This window comes from Haliotis asinina, chromosome 7, assembly GCF_037392515.1.
Source record: "Haliotis asinina isolate JCU_RB_2024 chromosome 7, JCU_Hal_asi_v2, whole genome shotgun sequence".
NCBI lineage: Eukaryota > Metazoa > Mollusca > Gastropoda > Lepetellida > Haliotidae > Haliotis > Haliotis asinina.
This window is the reverse complement of record NC_090286.1, coordinates 63,805,987-63,827,821: the sequence shown is the minus strand read 5'-3', so window position 1 is coordinate 63,827,821 and position 21,835 is coordinate 63,805,987.

The window sequence follows — 21,835 nt, the reverse complement described above, 5'->3', positions numbered from 1 at the left end:
TGCGCCCCTGTTGCTACCATATGTTTATTCATTAAGTAACAGATTAATGCAAAATAAGAAGGTATATAATAAATAAAGAACGCCACACTAATGCCTGTGGGTGTTTTGTATTGAACTCAAAGCTGCCATGGGTGCACAGAATAAAACTTGTTCTTCGAACTTGTTGTTTCTTTGTTCAAATGACATCTTCTCGTTCAGCACAAAACATCCGAATACATTAGTATGGCGTTCTGTGTATGCATCTGTCGAGATTCAGCGTGATAGACTAAGACTAGGATGGAATCAAGCAGCAAATTCTACAAACATTTCAAAGAGGGCCGTACTGATCTTGTTTAAAGGTTGTTATGGTCGAAGTCCATTCAAAAACATTTAATTGGCAGGTATTTGGAGGACAGGACTCTACTTGGCCTTTAGTATTGGATGTTTTGTGACAGATGATACAAACAGATCATGATGCGGTAGGACTCGCCCCTTTAGGAAGAGGTGTCTTATGAACGTGACAATGGTTTTGATATTTTAGACCACGGAAAATGCTTGATCACATATAGCCGGACAAATTCTCTGACAAACGCAGATTAAGGCTCCCCAAATAAACATACATTAATATCGTGTATACATGACAGATGTACAGATGATTTCTATCTTTCTGAACTATCCCTCTTAAAAATGCACGAAGCTTCTTTACTTTTCTGAGGCAGTCGCCCTTGTTATTCCTCAAGTCGTTGTGTCATCATCTGATTTTGTCACACGGTGAACACTAATGTCTGTATTCCGCGGTGGGAGTGAACACTCAGTCAGAATACATGGGCAACATACACTATGACGACCTACGTCGTACTCTACAAGCCTAGTCTTCGTCACGTCGCACTGAACAAACATAGACTTCGTCACGTCACACTGAACAAATATAGACTTCGTCACGTCGCACTGCACCAAAGTAGCCACCATGAAGACGCGCTGACCTAACATAACCCTTGTCACGTCACACTGAACATAGTTTTCGTCACGTCGCACAGCGCTAGTCTCCGTGACGACACACCAACGTAATGTATCCTTCGTCACGACACATTGCACAAGTAGTCTCCGTCAAAGCTCGTCACGGCACACAAACCAAACTTACCTTTCGTCACGTCATATTGCAGCGATGTAGTCTCCGTGACGATAATCTAACTTAATGTTCTCTTCGTCACGACACACAGACCAGACCCATCCGTTGTCACGATAGACTGCACTGAAGTAGTCTCCGTGATGACACTAGAGATGGCAGATTGTGTCGACTATGACGTTTGTCTGGGATGAATCGAAGGTAAACTTATTTTCTACATCATTGAGAGAGATATTGCAATTTCAGTGAGAATTCTTCATTAGCTAAACACTTGAAACTCCCACGAAGAGGGGATTGCAGATTTCGTACATTGTCTTCTGGATTCAGCGTCATGTATGAAATGACAAGTCAAACATTTTAATCTCGAACCTAGTAAATCTAACTGCAATAAAGCCTGTGGACATGCGAGGACAGAAAGCCGGAAAGTCCACAGGAAGCTTAGGCGATGTTGCCGTGAATACTACCATAAAAACTACTATTCAAAACAGGCAAGACTTGATCGACTAAACATACTCTAAACAGCTAGAAACTATTTTCATACCTTTTGGATTAGACATTAATGATTCAGCAACAGTGGAAAATATCCATTTGAAGATAATGACCATTCTATAACATTATTGAAAATGCATCCCCTTTTATGTGCATTTGTCCTGTCTATGAAAATCTGAGAAATAACTGTCTACCACAAATGCCTTTATCTCATATCAGTGTTAAAATATGGTCTTCCTCACTTTCCTCCAAGGAACCTTAAAAACAGTACAAAATAGCCCTGTCTATTTACACGGAACGGTACGCGAGTGTACATGAGGGTAGACATTGCAAATCCATTTCATACAGCGACACTAATTGTCTTGCAGGCTTTGGTTGTGGTCAGTCATCAAACACGTCCATTATAACAAACCAAACCTTGTCTATAAACAAGCCAAAAATAATATACCTTGAAACTGTAGTGTCATGAGCACGTCTCGGCGATGTGGGTCAGAAAAGATTGTCTTTGTATCCTGTTTTCTAGTACTTATTGTTGTAGGTTGTCACCGTGTAAGTTGTGCGTGCCTCGGAATGAATGCACGACCACCAAGACTTATAATAATTGCTCCTTGTTCGGAAGTGCGAGTGACAGTGCTTTCCTCGGAAACCATTTGCCCCGGCGTGAACCATCAACAAGACTGAATGAGTAAGTAGCAAGCAGCACGTAGCAAGTAGAATTACAGTGTGGCTTCTAATACATATATTACTGTCAAAAATCATTTGTAGGAATAATGAAACGGATTTCACTAAATTTACATTTCTTGAATTTAACAGGTTTTTCATTAGTTGTTCGTCTTTGTACACAGATGTGATCATAGTGAGGTATCAGGTTCCAAGAACTGACAATGTTTACAAATGAGAAGAACATGAAACTCATCCTCGACATAGCCTTCATTACATAAATTACATAAACTATTTTTTTAGCATGTACATTTTTCTTTCTAAGATTTTATACATTAAAATTGTGTTGTGATATTCATAATTTACAGAAAGCTCTTCTTAAAGTTCTACCCTGTAGTTAGGTTACATATTTTTCAGGAATAAGTAATGATTTTATATACTGGGTCAAAAAAGAAACTTCACATTCTTTCTTCAGGGCACTATAAAAGAACAAGAGATGGTATGATGGTTAAATTGTTATTATTTCATTGCTGAGATCTGTGTGATGTACTTGATACACTGGCAGTGCCACAATCAGTCCCATTAGGCCACATCGCCTTTCCAAAACATGGGTATACAGAATGTCAAATTACAATATGGACGTCGAGAATGGAGATTGGCACCCCGCAAACGATTTCGAATGGTCTGTGAGGACAGTCGACCTCTAAACATCTCAGCCCTGGTTCGTGTAGCTGTCAGAAATCACGCCGACGATACCCCGACGACGAGCACCCTTTCAGGATCAGGGTGGTGGTGGTCGAATGCTGGCTTCGGGGATGATACCCATTTCACCGGTACGCATGGGTAGTGCAACGTGACTAACGTTGATCATGGGGCTGATCCCCAACTTTTGATCAGCTGTTGCGATGACGATTTCGTCGTTGTAGCCAACCACTTTATGGATCCTCAGTTGAATATCGCTCGGAGCCATGTACAGTCGAACACGTAGTTGGTCTTTCGAGCGGTCTTTTTCCGTCACATTATGAAAACAAGTGTGATACAGATGGGAGCTTCACGTGGCCAGGTGGCCACACCTTCTGGTGGAACCGTCCAAAGATGACCAGGAATATGACTCGACACATGGACACTGTCCACAGCAAGGTCAGGTCCAGGAAGGGGAGGCCGTCCGTCACGGTCCCTGACGAACATCAGTATTAACGCGTTAACCATTGTCAGTACCTGCTGCATGACATCCTGTCAAATCAAGAATGGTACTAAGCACATAACGACAGCATGGTATTAATTTAACATTGATTTATTTCGGAAGCACATTTCAAATGATATATATGGCAACTGTTCTTGTCTCGTTCAATGACCGTCGTTTTTTGTTCCATGCAGTTTCTTTTGCTCGTGATTGTAAATAGTTCCATGTTTGCACGTGACATCTGTAGTTAGTAAATCAAGTACGACTGTCGGGTATTTATCGGATGTAATAGGTCCAACGTCGCCCGCCCGCCGCGACCATGTCCTCACAAGTCCTGGAGTAATGAAGATAAAATACCAACTGCTTATTTCCATACGTGATGACAGGTTTTCAAGGTTTATGGTGATCACCAGAGTCTGCTGTATGTTACGTAGTGTAGTTTTCAAATCCTTTGTTCTCTCCTTACCACGTCTATCTTCAGTTCAAATTCAGTTCAACTTCAAAGTCACATGTCATGCACTTCTTCAACAAAAAAACTGCCAATACCATCAATAGGGCTGACCTGACTTTTATTCTTCACAAGTCCTTGAATGACCGACATTAATATATATGATGATGCACGTCCTCAAATCCTCAAACATATCCAGCCAGCACTACAACTCCCAATCCTCACACCCAACACGATGGAGTCCACCTGACCATGTGCACACATCTCAAGCCATTACTCGAGTTACTTCCCTTGACCCCTGGCTTGAACTAAGTGTCCCTAAATGTAGACCAATTTAGTTTCGCACAAAAATTAAAGTTTTAAAATAAAAATAATTCCAACTCATAATTTTGGCCATAACAGATAGGATATAGAAGACGACCCACATGCACCAGTGTAAAAAAATATAACACATTCTTATGTTGATTTGACTTTTACTTTTGAAAAGTGATTCTCATTGTTCTTGAAAGTCTTTCCCAATAAAGTGAGGAAAGAAACCAATGTTTTGTTCCCATGAAAGATGCCAAAACAGTGCAAGATGTTCCAATATGACTTTCATTTTGGCCGCCACGGAGGGAGTTTGCAAAAACTGATGTCCCAGCGTACTAAAGTGTCTTATAGGTTTGGTTAGTAGTAGGACTCAGCTCTCGTTTTACACTTTGCGCATTCCTTGTTGTTAGTCCTGGATCTCCCTTCCACATGCTCAAATAATGCTCTTTGAATGTGAAAATGCCAATTTGACATCTCTCCTTCATGACCTTATCAAATCTCGGTCTGCATTTTCATATATTCTTAATGCAGAAAGAAGGGCATATTAATGTTGTAGGTATATCTAATTGTGTTTCGAAACATTAATATGTATGTATGTTTAGTGTGTATTCATCTATGAATGTGCAGTTGTTTGAATATGCAAATACAGACCATCAACGACTGAGTAAAATCAGAGGCAAACTAATAATTATAGGAAAAAGTTACTTTAAAAATAGTGTGGAAACATTACTGGTTAAAGCGCTCGCTCGTCGCACCGACGACCCGGGTTCAATTCCCCACATGGGTACAATGTGTGAAGCCCATTTCTGGTGTTCCCCGCCCTGGTATTGCTGTAATATTGCTGAAAGTCGCGTATCACAGAACTCAGTCACGCTGTCTCGTCCTCTTTCTACTATCCTCCCCTATCTGTCTCTATCTCATGCTTTCTACCCCAATCTGCTCTATCTCATGCTTTCTACCCCGGCCTATCTGTCTCTATCTCATGCTTTCTACCCCAATCTGTCTCTATCTCATGCTTTCTACCCCGGCCTATCTGTCTCTATCTCATGCTTTCTACCCCAATCTGTCTCTATCTCATGCTTTCTACCCCGGCCTATCTGTCTCTATCTCATGCTTTCTACCCCGGCCTATCTGTCTCTATCTCATGCTTTCTACCCCAATCTGTCTCTATCTCATGCTTTCTACCCCGGCCTATCTGTCTCTATCTCATGCTTTCTACACCAATCTGTCTCTATCTCATGCTTTCTACCCCGGCCTATCTGTCTCTATCTCATGCTTTCTACCCCATCTGTCTCTATCTCATGCTTTCTACCCCAATCTGTCTCTATCTCATGCTTTCTACCCCAATCTGTCTCTATCTCATGCTTTCTACCCCATCTGTCTCTATCTCATGCTTTCTACCCCAATCTGTCTCTATCTCATGCTCTCTACCCCATCTGTCTCTATCTCATGCTTTCTACCCAAATCTGTCTCTATCTCCTGCTTTCTACACCAATCTGTCTCTATCTCATGCTTTCCATCCCGGCCCATCTGTCTCTATTTCATGCTTTCTACCCCGATCTGTTTCTATCTCATGCTTTCTACCCCGGCCCATCTGTCTCTATTTCATGCTCTCTACCCCATCTGTCTCTATCTCATGCTTTCTTCCCCTATCTGTCTCTATCTCATGCTTTCTACCCCGGCCTATCTGTCACCATCTCATGCTCTCCACCCCATCTGTTCATGCTTTCTTCCCCAATCTGTCTCTATCTCATGCTTTCTACCCCGGCCCATCTGTCTCTATCTCATGCTCTCTACCCCATCTGTCTCTATCTCATGCTTTCTTCCCCCATCTGTCTCTATATCATGCTTTCTACCCCGGCCTATCTGTCTCTATTTCATGCTTCCTACCCCATCTGTCTCTCTCTCATGCTTTCTTCCCCATCTGTCTCCATCTCATGCTTTCTTCCCCAATCTGTCTCTATCTCATGCTTTCTACCCCGGCCTATCTGTCTCCATCTCATGTTCTCTACCCCATCTGTCTCTATCTCATGCTTTCTACCCCGGCCCATCTGTCTCTATTTCATGCTCTCTACCAAATCTGTCTCTATCGCATGCTTTCTACCCCAATCTGTCTCTATCTCATGCTTTCTACCCCGGCCCATCTGTCTCTATTTCACGTTCTCTACCACAATCTGTCTCTATCTCATGCTTTCAACCCCGGCCCATCTGTCTCTATTTCATGCTCTCTACCCCATCTGTCTCAATCTCATGCTTTCTTCCCCTATCTGTCTCTATCTCATGCTTTCTACCCCGGCCTATCTGTCTCTATCTCATGCTTTCTACCCCATCTATCTCTATCTCATGCTTTCTATCCCATCTGTCTCTATCTCATGCTTTCTACCCCATCTGTCTCTATCTCATGCTTTCTACCCTATCTGTCTCCATCTCATGCTTTCTACCCCATCTGTCTCTATCTCATGCTTTCTACCCCAATCTGTCTCCATCTCATGCTTTCTACCCCATCTGTCTCCATCTCATGCTTTCTACCCCATCTGTCTCTATCTCATGCTTTCTACCCCATCTGTCTCTATCTCATGCTTTCTTCCCCTATCTGTCTCTATCTCATGCTTTCTACCCCGGCCTATCTCTCTCCATCTCATGCTTTCTACCCCATCTGTCTCTATCTCATGCTTTCTTCCCCAATCTGTCTCTATCTCATGCTTTCTTCCCCAATCTGTCTCTATCTCATGCTTTCTACCCCAATCTGTCTCTATCTCATGCTTTCTACCCCGGGCTATCTGTCTCTATCTCATGCTTTCTACACCAATCTGTCTCTATCTCATGCTTTCTACCCCGGCCTATCTGTCTCTATCTCATGCTTTCTACCCCGGCCTATCTGTCTCTATCTCATGCTTTCTACCCCAATCTGTCTCTATCTCATGCTTTCTACCCCAATCTGTCTCTATCTCATGCTTTCTACCCCGGCCTATCTGTCTCTATAGCATGCTTTCTTCCCTATCTGTCTCTATATCATGCTTTCTTCCCCAATCTGTCTCTATCTCATGCTTTTTACCCCGGCCTATCTGTCTCTATTTCATGCTTTCTACCCCTATCTGTTTCTACCTCATGCCTTCTACCCCAATCTGTCTCTATCTCATGCTTTCTTCCCCATCTGTCTCTATCTCATGCTTTCTTCCCCAGTCTGTCTCTATCTCATGCTTTCTACCCCATCTGTCTCTATCTCATGCTTTCTGTCCCAATCTGACCCTATCTCATGCTTTCTACCACAATCTGTCTCTATCTCATGCTTTCTACCCCGGGCTATCTGTCTCTATCTCATGCTTTCTACCCCGGCCTATCTGTCTCTATCTCATGCTTTCCACCCTATCTGTCTCTATCTCATGCTTTCTTCCCCATCTGTTTCTATCTCATGCTTTCTTCCCCAATCTGTCTCCATCTCATGCTTTCTTCCCCAATCTGTCTCTATCTCATGCTTTCTTCCCCAATCTGTCTCTATCTCATGCTTTCTACCTCGGCCTATCTGTCTCTACTTCATGCTTTCTACCAATATCTGTTTCTACCTCATGCTTTCTACCCCATCTGTCTCTATCTCATGCTTTCTACCCCTATCTGTCTCTATCTCATGCTTTCTACCCCATCTGTCTCTATCTCATGCTTTCTACCCCAATCTGTCTCTATCTCATGCTTTCTACCCCATCTGTCTCTATCTCCTGCTTTCTGCCCCATCTGTCTCCATCTCATGCTTTCTTCCCCTATCTGTCTCTATCTCATGCTTTCTACCCCTGCCTATCTCTCTCCATCTCATGCTTTCTACCCCATCTGTCTCTATCTCATGCTTTCTTCCCCAATCTGTCTCTATCTCATGCTTTCTTCCCCAATCTGTCTCTATCTCATGCTTTCTACCCCGGCCTATCTGTCTCTCTCTGATGCTTTCTACCCCAATCTGTCTCTATCTCATGCTTTCTACCCCGGCCTATCTGTCTCTATCTTATGCTTTCTTCCCCATCTGTCTCTATCTCATGCGTTCTTCCCCAATCTGTCTCTATCTCATGCTTTCTTCCCCAATCTGTCTCTATCTCATGCTTTCTTCCCCAATCTGTCTCTATCTCATGCTTTCTACCCCAATCTGTCTCTATCTCATGCTTTCTACCCCGGCCCATCTGTCTCTATTTCACGTTCTCTACCACAATCTGTCTCTATCTCATGCTTTCAACCCCGGCCCATCTGTCTCTATTTCATGCTCTCTACCCCATCTGTCTCAATCTCATGCTTTCTTCCCCTATCTGTCTCTATCTCATGCTTTCTACCCCGGCCTATCTGTCTCTATCTCATGCTTTCTACCCCATCTATCTCTATCTCATGCTTTCTATCCCATCTGTCTCTATCTCATGCTTTCTACCCCATCTGTCTCTATCTCATGCTTTCTACCCTATCTGTCTCCATCTCATGCTTTCTACCCCATCTGTCTCTATCTCATGCTTTCTACCCCAATCTGTCTCCATCTCATGCTTTCTACCCCATCTGTCTCCATCTCATGCTTTCTACCCCATCTGTCTCTATCTCATGCTTTCTACCCCATCTGTCTCTATCTCATGCTTTCTTCCCCTATCTGTCTCTATCTCATGCTTTCTACCCCGGCCTATCTCTCTCCATCTCATGCTTTCTACCCCATCTGTCTCTATCTCATGCTTTCTTCCCCAATCTGTCTCTATCTCATGCTTTCTTCCCCAATCTGTCTCTATCTCATGCTTTCTACCCCAATCTGTCTCTATCTCATGCTTTCTACCCCGGGCTATCTGTCTCTATCTCATGCTTTCTACACCAATCTGTCTCTATCTCATGCTTTCTACCCCGGCCTATCTGTCTCTATCTCATGCTTTCTACCCCGGCCTATCTGTCTCTATCTCATGCTTTCTACCCCAATCTGTCTCTATCTCATGCTTTCTACCCCAATCTGTCTCTATCTCATGCTTTCTACCCCGGCCTATCTGTCTCTATCGCATGCTTTCTTCCCTATCTGTCTCTATCTCATGCTTTCTTCCCCAATCTGTCTCTATCTCATGCTTTTTACCCCGGCCTATCTGTCTCTATTTCATGCTTTCTACCCCTATCTGTTTCTACCTCATGCCTTCTACCCCAATCTGTCTCTATCTCATGCTTTCTTCCCCATCTGTCTCTATCTCATGCTTTCTTCCCCAGTCTGTCTCTATCTCATGCTTTCTACCCCATCTGTCTCTATCTCATGCTTTCTGTCCCAATCTGACCCTATCTCATGCTTTCTACCACAATCTGTCTCTATCTCATGCTTTCTACCCCGGGCTATCTGTCTCTATCTCATGCTTTCTACCCCGGCCTATCTGTCTCTATCTCATGCTTTCCACCCTATCTGTCTCTATCTCATGCTTTCTTCCCCATCTGTTTCTATCTCATGCTTTCTTCCCCAATCTGTCTCCATCTCATGCTTTCTTCCCCAATCTGTCTCTATCTCATGCTTTCTTCCCCAATCTGTCTCTATCTCATGCTTTCTACCTCGGCCTATCTGTCTCTACTTCATGCTTTCTACCAATATCTGTTTCTACCTCATGCTTTCTACCCCATCTGTCTCTATCTCATGCTTTCTACCCCTATCTGTCTCTATCTCATGCTTTCTACCCCATCTGTCTCTATCTCATGCTTTCTACCCCAATCTGTCTCTATCTCATGCTTTCTACCCCATCTGTCTCTATCTCCTGCTTTCTGCCCCATCTGTCTCCATCTCATGCTTTCTTCCCCTATCTGTCTCTATCTCATGCTTTCTACCCCTGCCTATCTCTCTCCATCTCATGCTTTCTACCCCATCTGTCTCTATCTCATGCTTTCTTCCCCAATCTGTCTCTATCTCATGCTTTCTTCCCCAATCTGTCTCTATCTCATGCTTTCTACCCCGGCCTATCTGTCTCTCTCTGATGCTTTCTACCCCAATCTGTCTCTATCTCATGCTTTCTACCCCGGCCTATCTGTCTCTATCTTATGCTTTCTTCCCCATCTGTCTCTATCTCATGCGTTCTTCCCCAATCTGTCTCTATCTCATGCTTTCTTCCCCAATCTGTCTCTATCTCATGCTTTCTTCCCCAATCTGTCTCTATCTCATGCTTTCTACCCCGGCCTATCTGTCTCTATCTCATGCTTTCTACCCCAATCTGTCACTATCTCATGCTTTCTACCCCAGCCTATCTGTCTCTATCTCATGCTTTCTACTCCTACCTGTCTCTATCTCATGCTTTGTACCCCGGCCTATCTGTCTCTATCTCATGCTTTCTTCCCCATCTGTCTCTACCTCATGCGTTCTTCCCCAATCTGTCTCTATCTCATGCTTTCTTCCCCAATCTGTCTCTATCTCATGCTTTCTTCCCCTATCTGTCTCTATCTCATGCTTTCTACCCCGGCCTATCTCTCTCCATCTCATGCTTTCTACCCCATCTGTCTCTATCTCATGCTTTCTTCCGCAATCTGTCTCTATCTCATGCTTTCTTCCCCAATCTGTCTCTATCTCATGCTTTCTACCCCGGCCTATCTGTCTCTATCTCATGCTTTCTACACCAATCTGTCTCTATCTCATGCTTTCTACCCCGGCCTATCTGTCTCTATCTCATGCTTTCTACCCCGGCCTATCTGTCTCTATCTCATGCTTTCTACCCCAATCTGTCTCTATCTCATGCTTTCTACCCCGGCCTATCTGTCTCTATCTCATGCTTTCTACACCAATCTGTCTCTATCTCATGCTTTCTACCCCGGCCTATCTGTCTCTATCTCATGCTTTCTACCCCTATCTGTCTCTATCTCATGCTTTCTACACCAATCTGTCTCTATCTCATGCTTTCTACCCCGGCCTATCTGTCTCTATCTCATGCTTTCTTCCCCAATCTGTCTCTATCTCATGCTTTCTACCCCGGCCTATCTGTCTCCATCTCATGTTCTCTACCCCATCTGTCTCTATCTCATGCTTTCTACCCCGGCCCATCTGTCTCTATTTCATGCTCTCTACCAAATCTGTCTCTATCGCATGCTTTCTACCCCAATCTGTCTCTATCTCATGCTTTCTACCCCGGCCCATCTGTCTCTATTTCACGTTCTCTACCACAATCTGTCTCTATCTCATGCTTTCAACCCCGGCCCATCTGTCTCTATTTCATGCTCTCTACCCCATCTGTCTCAATCTCATGCTTTCTTCCCCTATCTGTCTCTATCTCATGCTTTCTACCCCGGCCTATCTGTCTCTATCTCATGCTTTCTACCCCATCTATCTCTATCTCATGCTTTCTATCCCATCTGTCTCTATCTCATGCTTTCTACCCCATCTGTCTCTATCTCATGCTTTCTACCCTATCTGTCTCCATCTCATGCTTTCTACCCCATCTGTCTCTATCTCATGCTTTCTTCCCCAATCTGTCTCCATCTCATGCTTTCTACCCCATCTGTTTCCATCTCATGCTTTCTACCCCATCTGTCTCTATCTCATGCTTCCTACCCCATCTCTCTCTATCTCATTCTTTCTTCCCCTATCTGTCTCTATCTCATGCTTTCTACCCCGGCCAATCTCTCTCCATCTCATGCTTTCTACCCCATCTGTCTCTATCTCATGCTTTCTTCCGCAATCTGTCTCTATCTCATGCTTTCTTCCCCAATCTGTCTCTATCTCATGCTTTCTACCCCAATCTGTCTCTATCTCATGCTTTCTACCCCGGGCTATCTGTCTCTATCTCATGCTTTCTACCCCGGGCTATCTGTCTCTATCTCATGCTTTCTACCCCGGCCTATCTGTCTCTATCTCATGCTTTCTACCCCGGCCTATCTGTCTCTATCTCATGCTTTCTACCCCAATCTGTCTCTATCTCATGCTTTCTACCCCAATCTGTCTCTATCTCATGCTTTCTACCCCGGCCTATCTGTCTCTATCGCATGCTTTCTTCCCTATCTGTCTCTATCTCATGCTTTCTTCCCCAATCTGTCTCTATCTCATGCCTTTTACCCCGGCCTATCTGTCTCTATCTCATGCTTTCTACCCCATCTGTCTCTATCTCATGCTTTCTGTCCCAATCTGACCCTATCTCATGCTTTCTACCCCAATCTGTCTCTATCTCATGCTTTCTACCCCGGGCTATCTGTCTCTATCTCATGCTTTCTACCCCGGCCTATCTGTCTCTATCTCATGCTTTCCACCCTATCTGTCTCTATCTCATGCTTTCTTCCCCATCTGTTTCTATCTCATGCTTTCTTCCCCAATCTGTCTCTATCTCATGCTTTCTTCCCCAATCTGTCTCTATCTCATGCTTTCTTCCCCAATCTGTCTCTATCTCATGCTTTCTACCTCAGCCTATCTGTCTCTACTTCATGCTTTCTACCAATATCTGTTTCTACCTCATGCTTTCTACCCCATCTGTCTCTATCTCATGCTTTCTACCCCTATCTGTCTCTATCTCATGCTTTCTACCCCATCTGTCTCTATCTCATGCTTTCTACCCCAATCTGTCTCTATCTCATGCTTTCTACCCCATCTGTCTCTATCTCATGCTTTCTGCCCCATCTGTCTCCATCTCATGCTTTCTTCCCCTATCTGTCTCTATCTCATGCTTTCTACCCCTGCCTATCTCTCTCCATCTCATGCTTTCTACCCCATCTGTCTCTATCTCATGCTTTCTTCCCCAATCTGTCTCTATCTCATGCTTTCTTCCCCAATCTGTCTCTATCTCATGCTTTCTACCCCGGCCTATCTGTCTCTCTCTGATGCTTTCTACCCCAATCTGTCTCTATCTCATGCTTTCTACCCCGGCCTATCTGTCTCTATCTTATGCTTTCTTCCGCAATCTGTCTCTATCTCATGCGTTCTTCCCCAATCTGTCTCTATCTCATGCTTTCTTCCCCAATCTGTCTCTATCTCATGCTTTCTTCCCCAATCTGTCTCTATCTCATGCTTTCTACCCCGGCCTATCTGTCTCTATCTCATGCTTTCTACCCCAATCTGTCACTATCTCATGCTTTCTACCCCGGCCTATCTGTCTCTATCTCATGCTTTCTATTCCTACCTGTCTCTATCTCATGCTTTGTACCCCGGCCTATCTGTCTCTATCTCATGCTTTCTTCCCCATCTGTCTCTACCTCATGCGTTCTTCCCCAAGCTGTCTCTATCTCATGCTTTCTTCCCCTATCTGTTTCTACCTCATGCTTTCTACCCCTATCTGTCTCTATCTCATGTTCTCTACCCCTATCTGTTTCTACCTCATGCTCGCTACCCCTATCTGTCTCTGTCACATGCTCTCTACCCCTATCTGACTCTATCTCATGCTTTCTACCCCATTTGTCTCCATCTCATGCTTTCTTCTCCTGTGTCTATCTCATGCTTTCTACTCCATCTGTCTCTATCTCATGCTTTCTACCCCGGCCTATCTGTCTCTATCTCATGCTTTCTACCCTATCTGTCTCTATCTCATGCTTTCTTCCCCATCTGTCTCTATCTCATGCTTTCTTCCCCAAACTGTCTCTATCTCATGCTTTCTTCCCCAGTCTGTCTCTATCTCATGCTTTCTTCCCCAACCTGTCTCTATCTCATGCTTTCTACCTCGGCCTATCTGTCTCTACTTCATGCTTTCTACCCCTATCTGTTTCTACCTCATGCTTTCTACCCCAATCTGTCTCTATCTCATGCTTTCTTCCCCATCTGTCTCTATCTCATGCTTTCTACCCCATCTGTCTCTATCTCATGCTTTCTACCCCATCTGTCTCTATCTCATGCTTTCTACCCCTATCTGTCTCTATCCCATGCTTTCTACCCCATCTGTCTCTATCTCATGCTTTCTACCCCAATCTGTCTCTATCTCATGCTTTCTTCCCCAATCTGACTCTATCTCATGCTTTGTACCCCGGCCTATCTGTCTCTATCTCATGCTTTCTTCCCCATCTGTCTCTATCTCCTGCTTTCTACCCCATCTGTCTCTATCTCATGCTTTCTTCCCCTATCTGTCTCTATCTCATGCTTTCTACCCCGGCCTATCTGTCTCCATCTCATGCTTTCTACCCCATCTGTCTCTATCTCATGCTTTCTACCCCAATCTGTCTCTATCTCATGCTTTCTTCCCCAATCTGACTCTATCTCATGCTTTGTACCCCGGCCTATCTGTCTCTATCTCATGCTTTCTTCCCCATCTGTCTCTATCTCATGCGTTCTTCCCCAATCTGTCTCTATCTCATGCTTTCTTCCCCAATCTGTCTCTATCTCATGCTTTCTTCCCCTATCTGTCTCTATCTCATGCTTTCTACCCCGGCCTATCTCTCTCCATCTCATGCTTTCTACCCCATCTGTCTCTATCTCATGCTTTCTTCCGCAATCTGTCTCTATCTCATGCTTTCTTCCCCAATCTGTCTCTATCTCATGCTTTCTACCCCAATCTGTCTCTATCTCATGCTTTCTACCCCGGGCTATCTGTCTCTATCTCATGCTTTCTACCCCGGGCTATCTGTCTCTATCTCATGCTTTCTACCCCGGCCTATCTGTCTCTATCTCATGCTTTCTACCCCAATCTGTCTCTATCTCATGCTTTCTACCCCAATCTGTCTCTATCTCATGCTTTCTACCCCGGCCTATCTGTCTCTATCGCATGCTTTCTTCCCTATCTGTCTCTATCTCATGCTTTCTTCCCCAATCTGTCTCTATCTCATGCCTTTTACCCCGGCCTATCTGTCTCTATCTCATGCTTTCTTCCCCATCTGTCTCTATCTCATGCGTTCTTCCCCAATCTGTCTCTATCTCATGCTTTCTTCCCCAATCTGTCTCTATCTCATGCTTTCTTCCCCTATCTGTCTCTATCTCATGCTTTCTACCCCGGCCTATCTCTCTCCATCTCATGCTTTCTACCCCATCTGTCTCTATCTCATGCTTTCTTCCGCAATCTATCTCTATCTCATGCTTTCTTCCCCAATCTGTCTCTATCTCATGCTTTCTACCCCAATCTGTCTCTATCTCATGCTTTCTACCCCGGGCTATCTGTCTCTATCTCATGCTTTCTACCCCGGGCTATCTGTCTCTATCTCATGCTTTCTACCCCAATCTGTCTCTATCTCATGCTTTCTACCCCAATCTGTCTCTATCTCATGCTTTCTACCCCGGCCTATCTGTCTCTATCGCATGCTTTCTTCCCTATCTGTCTCTATCTCATGCTTTCTTCCCCAATCTGTCTCTATCTCATGCCTTTTACCCCGGCCTATCTGTCTCTATCTCATGCTTTCTACCCCATCTGTCTCTATCTCATGCTTTCTGTCCCAATCTGACCCTATCTCATGCTTTCTACCCCAATCTGTCTCTATCTCATGCTTTCTACCCCGGGCTATCTGTCTCTATCTCATGCTTTCTACCCCGGCCTATCTGTCTCTATCTCATGCTTTCCACCCTATCTGTCTGTATCTCATGCTTTCTTCCCCATCTGTTTCTATCTCATGCTTTCTTCCCCAATCTGTCTCTATCTCATGCTTTCTTCCCCAATCTGTCTCTATCTCATGCTTTCTTCCCCAATCTGTCTCTATCTCATGCTTTCTACCTCGGCCTATCTGTCTCTACTTCATGCTTTCTACCAATATCTGTTTCTACCTCATGCTTTCTACCCCATCTGTCTCTATCTCATGCTTTCTACCCCTATCTGTCTCTATCTCATGCTTTCTACCCCATCTGTCTCTATCTCATGCTTTCTACCCCAATCTGTCTCTATCTCATGCTTTCTACCCCATCTGTCTCTATCTCATGCTTTCTGCCCCATCTGTCTCCATCTCATGCTTTCTTCCCCTATCTGTCTCTATCTCATGCTTTCTACCCCTGCCTATCTCTCTCCATCTCATGCTTTCTACCCCATCTGTCTCTATCTCATGCTTTCTTCCCCAATCTGTCTCTATCTCATGCTTTCTTCCCCAATCTGTCTCTATCTCATGCTTTCTACCCCGGCCTATCTGTCTCTCTCTGATGCTTTCTACCCCAATCTGTCTCTATCTCATGCTTTCTACCCCGGCCTATCTGTCTCTATCTTATGCTTTCTTCCCCATCTGTCTCTATCTCATGCGTTCTTCCCCAATCTGTCTCTATCTCATGCTTTCTTCCCCAATCTGTCTCTATCTCATGCTTTCTTCCCCAATCTGTCTCTATCTCATGCTTTCTACCCCGGCCTATCTGTCTCTATCTCATGCTTTCTACCCCAATCTGTCACTATCTCATGCTTTCTACCCCGGCCTATCTGTCTCTATCTCATGCTTTCTATTCCTACCTGTCTCTATCTCATGCTTTGTACCCCGGCCTATCTGTCTCTATCTCATGCTTTCTTCCCCATCTGTCTCTACCTCATGCGTTCTTCCCCAAGCTGTCTCTATCTCATGCTTTCTTCCCCTATCTGTTTCTACCTCATGCTTTCTACCCCTATCTGTCTCTATCTCATGTTCTCTACCCCTATCTGTTTCTACCTCATGCTCGCTACCCCTATCTGTCTCTGTCACATGCTCTCTACCCCTATCTGACTCTATCTCATGCTTTCTACCCCATTTGTCTCCATCTCATGCTTTCTTCTCCTGTGTCTATCTCATGCTTTCTACTCCATCTGTCTCTATCTCATGCTTTCTACCCCGGCCTATCTGTCTCTATCTCATGCTTTCTACCCTATCTGTCTCTATCTCATGCTTTCTTCCCCATCTGTCTCTATCTCATGCTTTCTTCCCCAAACTGTCTCTATCTCATGCTTTCTTCCCCAGTCTGTCTCTATCTCATGCTTTCTTCCCCAACCTGTCTCTATCTCATGCTTTCTACCTCGGCCTATCTGTCTCTACTTCATGCTTTCTACCCCTATCTGTTTCTACCTCATGCTTTCTACCCCAATCTGTCTCTATCTCATGCTTTCTTCCCCATCTGTCTCTATCTCATGCTTTCTACCCCATCTGTCTCTATCTCATGCTTTCTACCCCATCTGTCTCTATCTCATGCTTTCTACCCCTATCTGTCTCTATCCCATGCTTTCTACCCCATCTGTCTCTATCTCATGCTTTCTACCCCAATCTGTCTCTATCTCATGCTTTCTTCCCCAATCTGACTCTATCTCATGCTTTGTACCCCGGCCTATCTGTCTCTATCTCATGCTTTCTTCCCCATCTGTCTCTATCTCCTGCTTTCTACCCCATCTGTCTCTATCTCATGCTTTCTTCCCCTATCTGTCTCTATCTCATGCTTTCTACCCCGGCCTATCTGTCTCCATCTCATGCTTTCTACCCCATCTGTCTCTATCTCATGCTTTCTACCCCAATCTGTCTCTATCTCATGCTTTCTTCCCCAATCTGACTCTATCTCATGCTTTGTACCCCGGCCTATCTGTCTCTATCTCATGCTTTCTTCCCCATCTGTCTCTATCTCATGCGTTCTTCCCCAATCTGTCTCTATCTCATGCTTTCTACCCCGGGCTATCTGTCTCTATCTCATGCTTTCTACCCCGGGCTATCTGTCTCTATCTCATGCTTTCTACCCCAATCTGTCTCTATCTCATGCTTTCTACCCCAATCTGTCTCTATCTCATGCTTTCTACCCCGGCCTATCTGTCTCTATCGCATGCTTTCTTCCCTATCTGTCTCTATCTCATGCTTTCTTCCCCAATCTGTCTCTATCTCATGCCTTTTACCCCGGCCTATCTGTCTCTATCCCATGCTTTCTACCCCATCTGTCTCTATCTCATGCTTTCTACCCCAATCTGTCTCTATCTCATGCTTTCTTCCCCAATCTGACTCTATCTCATGCTTTGTACCCCGGCCTATCTGTCTCTATCTCATGCTTTCTTCCCCATCTGTCTCTATCTCCTGCTTTCTACCCCATCTGTCTCTATCTCATGCTTTCTTCCCCTATCTGTCTCTATCTCATGCTTTCTACCCCGGCCTATCTGTCTCCATCTCATGCTTTCTACCCCATCTGTCTCTATCTCATGCTTTCTACCCCAATCTGTCTCTATCTCATGCTTTCTTCCCCAATCTGACTCTATCTCATGCTTTGTACCCCGGCCTATCTGTCTCTATCTCATGCTTTCTTCCCCATCTGTCTCTATCTCATGCGTTCTTCCCCAATCTGTCTCTATCTCATGCTTTCTACCCCGGGCTATCTGTCTCTATCTCATGCTTTCTACCCCGGGCTATCTGTCTCTATCTCATGCTTTCTACCCCAATCTGTCTCTATCTCATGCTTTCTACCCCAATCTGTCTCTATCTCATGCTTTCTACCCCGGCCTATCTGTCTCTATCGCATGCTTTCTTCCCTATCTGTCTCTATCTCATGCTTTCTTCCCCAATCTGTCTCTATCTCATGCCTTTTACCCCGGCCTATCTGTCTCTATCTCATGCTTTCTACCCCATCTGTCTCTATCTCATGCTTTCTGTCCCAATCTGACCCTATCTCATGCTTTCTACCCCAATCTGTCTCTATCTCATGCTTTCTACCCCGGGCTATCTGTCTCTATCTCATGCTTTCTACCCCGGCCTATCTGTCTCTATCTCATGCTTTCCACCCTATCTGTCTGTATCTCATGCTTTCTTCCCCATCTGTTTCTATCTCATGCTTTCTTCCCCAATCTGTCTCTATCTCATGCTTTCTTCCCCAATCTGTCTCTATCTCATGCTTTCTTCCCCAATCTGTCTCTATCTCATGCTTTCTACCTCGGCCTATCTGTCTCTACTTCATGCTTTCTACCAATATCTGTTTCTACCTCATGCTTTCTACCCCATCTGTCTCTATCTCATGCTTTCTACCCCTATCTGTCTCTATCTCATGCTTTCTACCCCATCTGTCTCTATCTCATGCTTTCTACCCCAATCTGTCTCTATCTCATGCTTTCTACCCCATCTGTCTCTATCTCATGCTTTCTGCCCCATCTGTCTCCATCTCATGCTTTCTTCCCCTATCTGTCTCTATCTCATGCTTTCTACCCCTGCCTATCTCTCTCCATCTCATGCTTTCTACCCCATCTGTCTCTATCTCATGCTTTCTTCCCCAATCTGTCTCTATCTCATGCTTTCTTCCCCAATCTGTCTCTATCTCATGCTTTCTACCCCGGCCTATCTGTCTCTCTCTGATGCTTTCTACCCCAATCTGTCTCTATCTCATGCTTTCTACCCCGGCCTATCTGTCTCTATCTTATGCTTTCTTCCCCATCTGTCTCTATCTCATGCGTTCTTCCCCAATCTGTCTCTATCTCATGCTTTCTTCCCCAATCTGTCTCTATCTCATGCTTTCTTCCCCAATCTGTCTCTATCTCATGCTTTCTACCCCGGCCTATCTGTCTCTATCTCATGCTTTCTACCCCAATCTGTCACTATCTCATGCTTTCTACCCCGGCCTATCTGTCTCTATCTCATGCTTTCTATTCCTACCTGTCTCTATCTCATGCTTTGTACCCCGGCCTATCTGTCTCTATCTCATGCTTTCTTCCCCATCTGTCTCTACCTCATGCGTTCTTCCCCAAGCTGTCTCTATCTCATGCTTTCTTCCCCTATCTGTTTCTACCTCATGCTTTCTACCCCTATCTGTCTCTATCTCATGTTTTCTACCCCTATCTGTTTCTACCTCATGCTCGCTACCCCTATCTGTCTCTGTCACATGCTCTCTACCCCTATCTGACTCTATCTCATGCTTTCTACCCCATTTGTCTCCATCTCATGCTTTCTTCTCCTGTGTCTATCTCATGCTTTCTACTCCATCTGTCTCTATCTCATGCTTTCTACCCCGGCCTATCTGTCTCTATCTCATGCTTTCTACCCTATCTGTCTCTATCTCATGCTTTCTTCCCCATCTGTCTCTATCTCATGCTTTCTTCCCCAAACTGTCTCTATCTCATGCTTTCTTCCCCAGTCTGTCTCTATCTCATGCTTTCTTCCCCAACCTGTCTCTATCTCATGCTTTCTACCTCGGCCTATCTGTCTCTACTTCATGCTTTCTACCCCTATCTGTTTCTACCTCATGCTTTCTACCCCAATCTGTCTCTATCTCATGCTTTCTTCCCCATCTGTCTCTATCTCATGCTTTCTACCCCATCTGTCTCTATCTCATGCTTTCTACCCCATCTGTCTCTATCTCATGCTTTCTACCCCTATCTGTCTCTATCCCATGCTTTCTACCCCATCTGTCTCTATCTCATGCTTTCTACCCCAATCTGTCTCTATCTCATGCTTTCTTCCCCAATCTGACTCTATCTCATGCTTTGTACCCCGGCCTATCTGTCTCTATCTCATGCTTTCTTCCCCATCTGTCTCTATCTCCTGCTTTCTACCCCATCTGTCTCTATCTCATGCTTTCTTCCCCTATCTGTCTCTATCTCATGCTTTCTACCCCGGCCTATCTGTCTCCATCTCATGCTTTCTACCCCATCTGTCTCTATCTCATGCTTTCTACCCCAATCTGTCTCTATCTCATGCTTTCTTCCCCAATCTGACTCTATCTCATGCTTTGTACCCCGGCCTATCTGTCTCTATCTCATGCTTTCTTCCCCATCTGTCTCTATCTCATGCGTTCTTCCCCAATCTGTCTCTATCTCATGCTTTCTTCCCCAATCTGTCTCTATCTCATGCTTTCTTCCCCAATCTGTCTCTATCTCATGCTTTCTACCCCGGCCTATCTGTCTCTATCTCATGCTTTCTACCCCAATCTGTCTCTATCTCATGCTTTCTACCCCGGCCTATCTGTCTCTATCTCATGCTTTCTACCCCTACCTGTCTCTATCTCATGCTTTGTACCCCTGCCTATCTGTCTCTATCTCATGCTTTCTTCCCCATCTGTCTCTATCTCATGCGTTCTTCCCCAATCTGTCTCTATCTCATGCTTTCTTCCCCTATCTGTTTCTACCTCATGCTTTCTACCCCTATCTGTCTCTATCTCATGTTCTCTACCCCTATCTGTTTCTACCTCATGCTTTCTACCCCTATCTGTCTCTGTCACATGCTCTCTACCCCTATCTGACTCTAGCTCATGCTTTCTACCCCATTTGTCTCCATCTCATGCTTTCTTCTCCTGTGTCTATCTCATGCTTTCTACCCCTATCTGTCTCAATCTGTACTTCTTTGTCTGTCCATTTGCTTGCCTGCCCTGCACTGTCTCTTTAACCATCCGTCCAATGCCCTTCCAGTTTTTGTGTTTGTTGTATATATTAAACATTCATTCCTCATAATTAGAGGAAGTAAGACGTGCATGTATGACACGACTGTTTGCTGCCCTGACCGCTGAAATATTCATTTCAGTCCGTGGAACTCAGGGTAAACTTGAACCGTTATTGCTGGATATTAGCAGTAAAACACTCCAGGCGAGGTAGGCCGGTTTTGTTTGCATGCTCCAATTCAAACATGTTAGAAGCGGCTCATTAATATAAACACCGTTAGTGCGCATGTCGATGCCCCCAATCCCAGCAGAATATTATCAACCAGCGACAGACAGACAGGCAAATAGATAGACAGACAGACAGACAGATAGATACCATCTAAAGTTCCCCCCCAAAGGATCCATAACAGGGACGCTTCCATCCAGTTTCATTTCAAATATGTTGTAGCGACTGACTCTAATGATTTTAACGTTTCATTTGGTATCCATGGAAAATTATTGAAAATGTTTTAA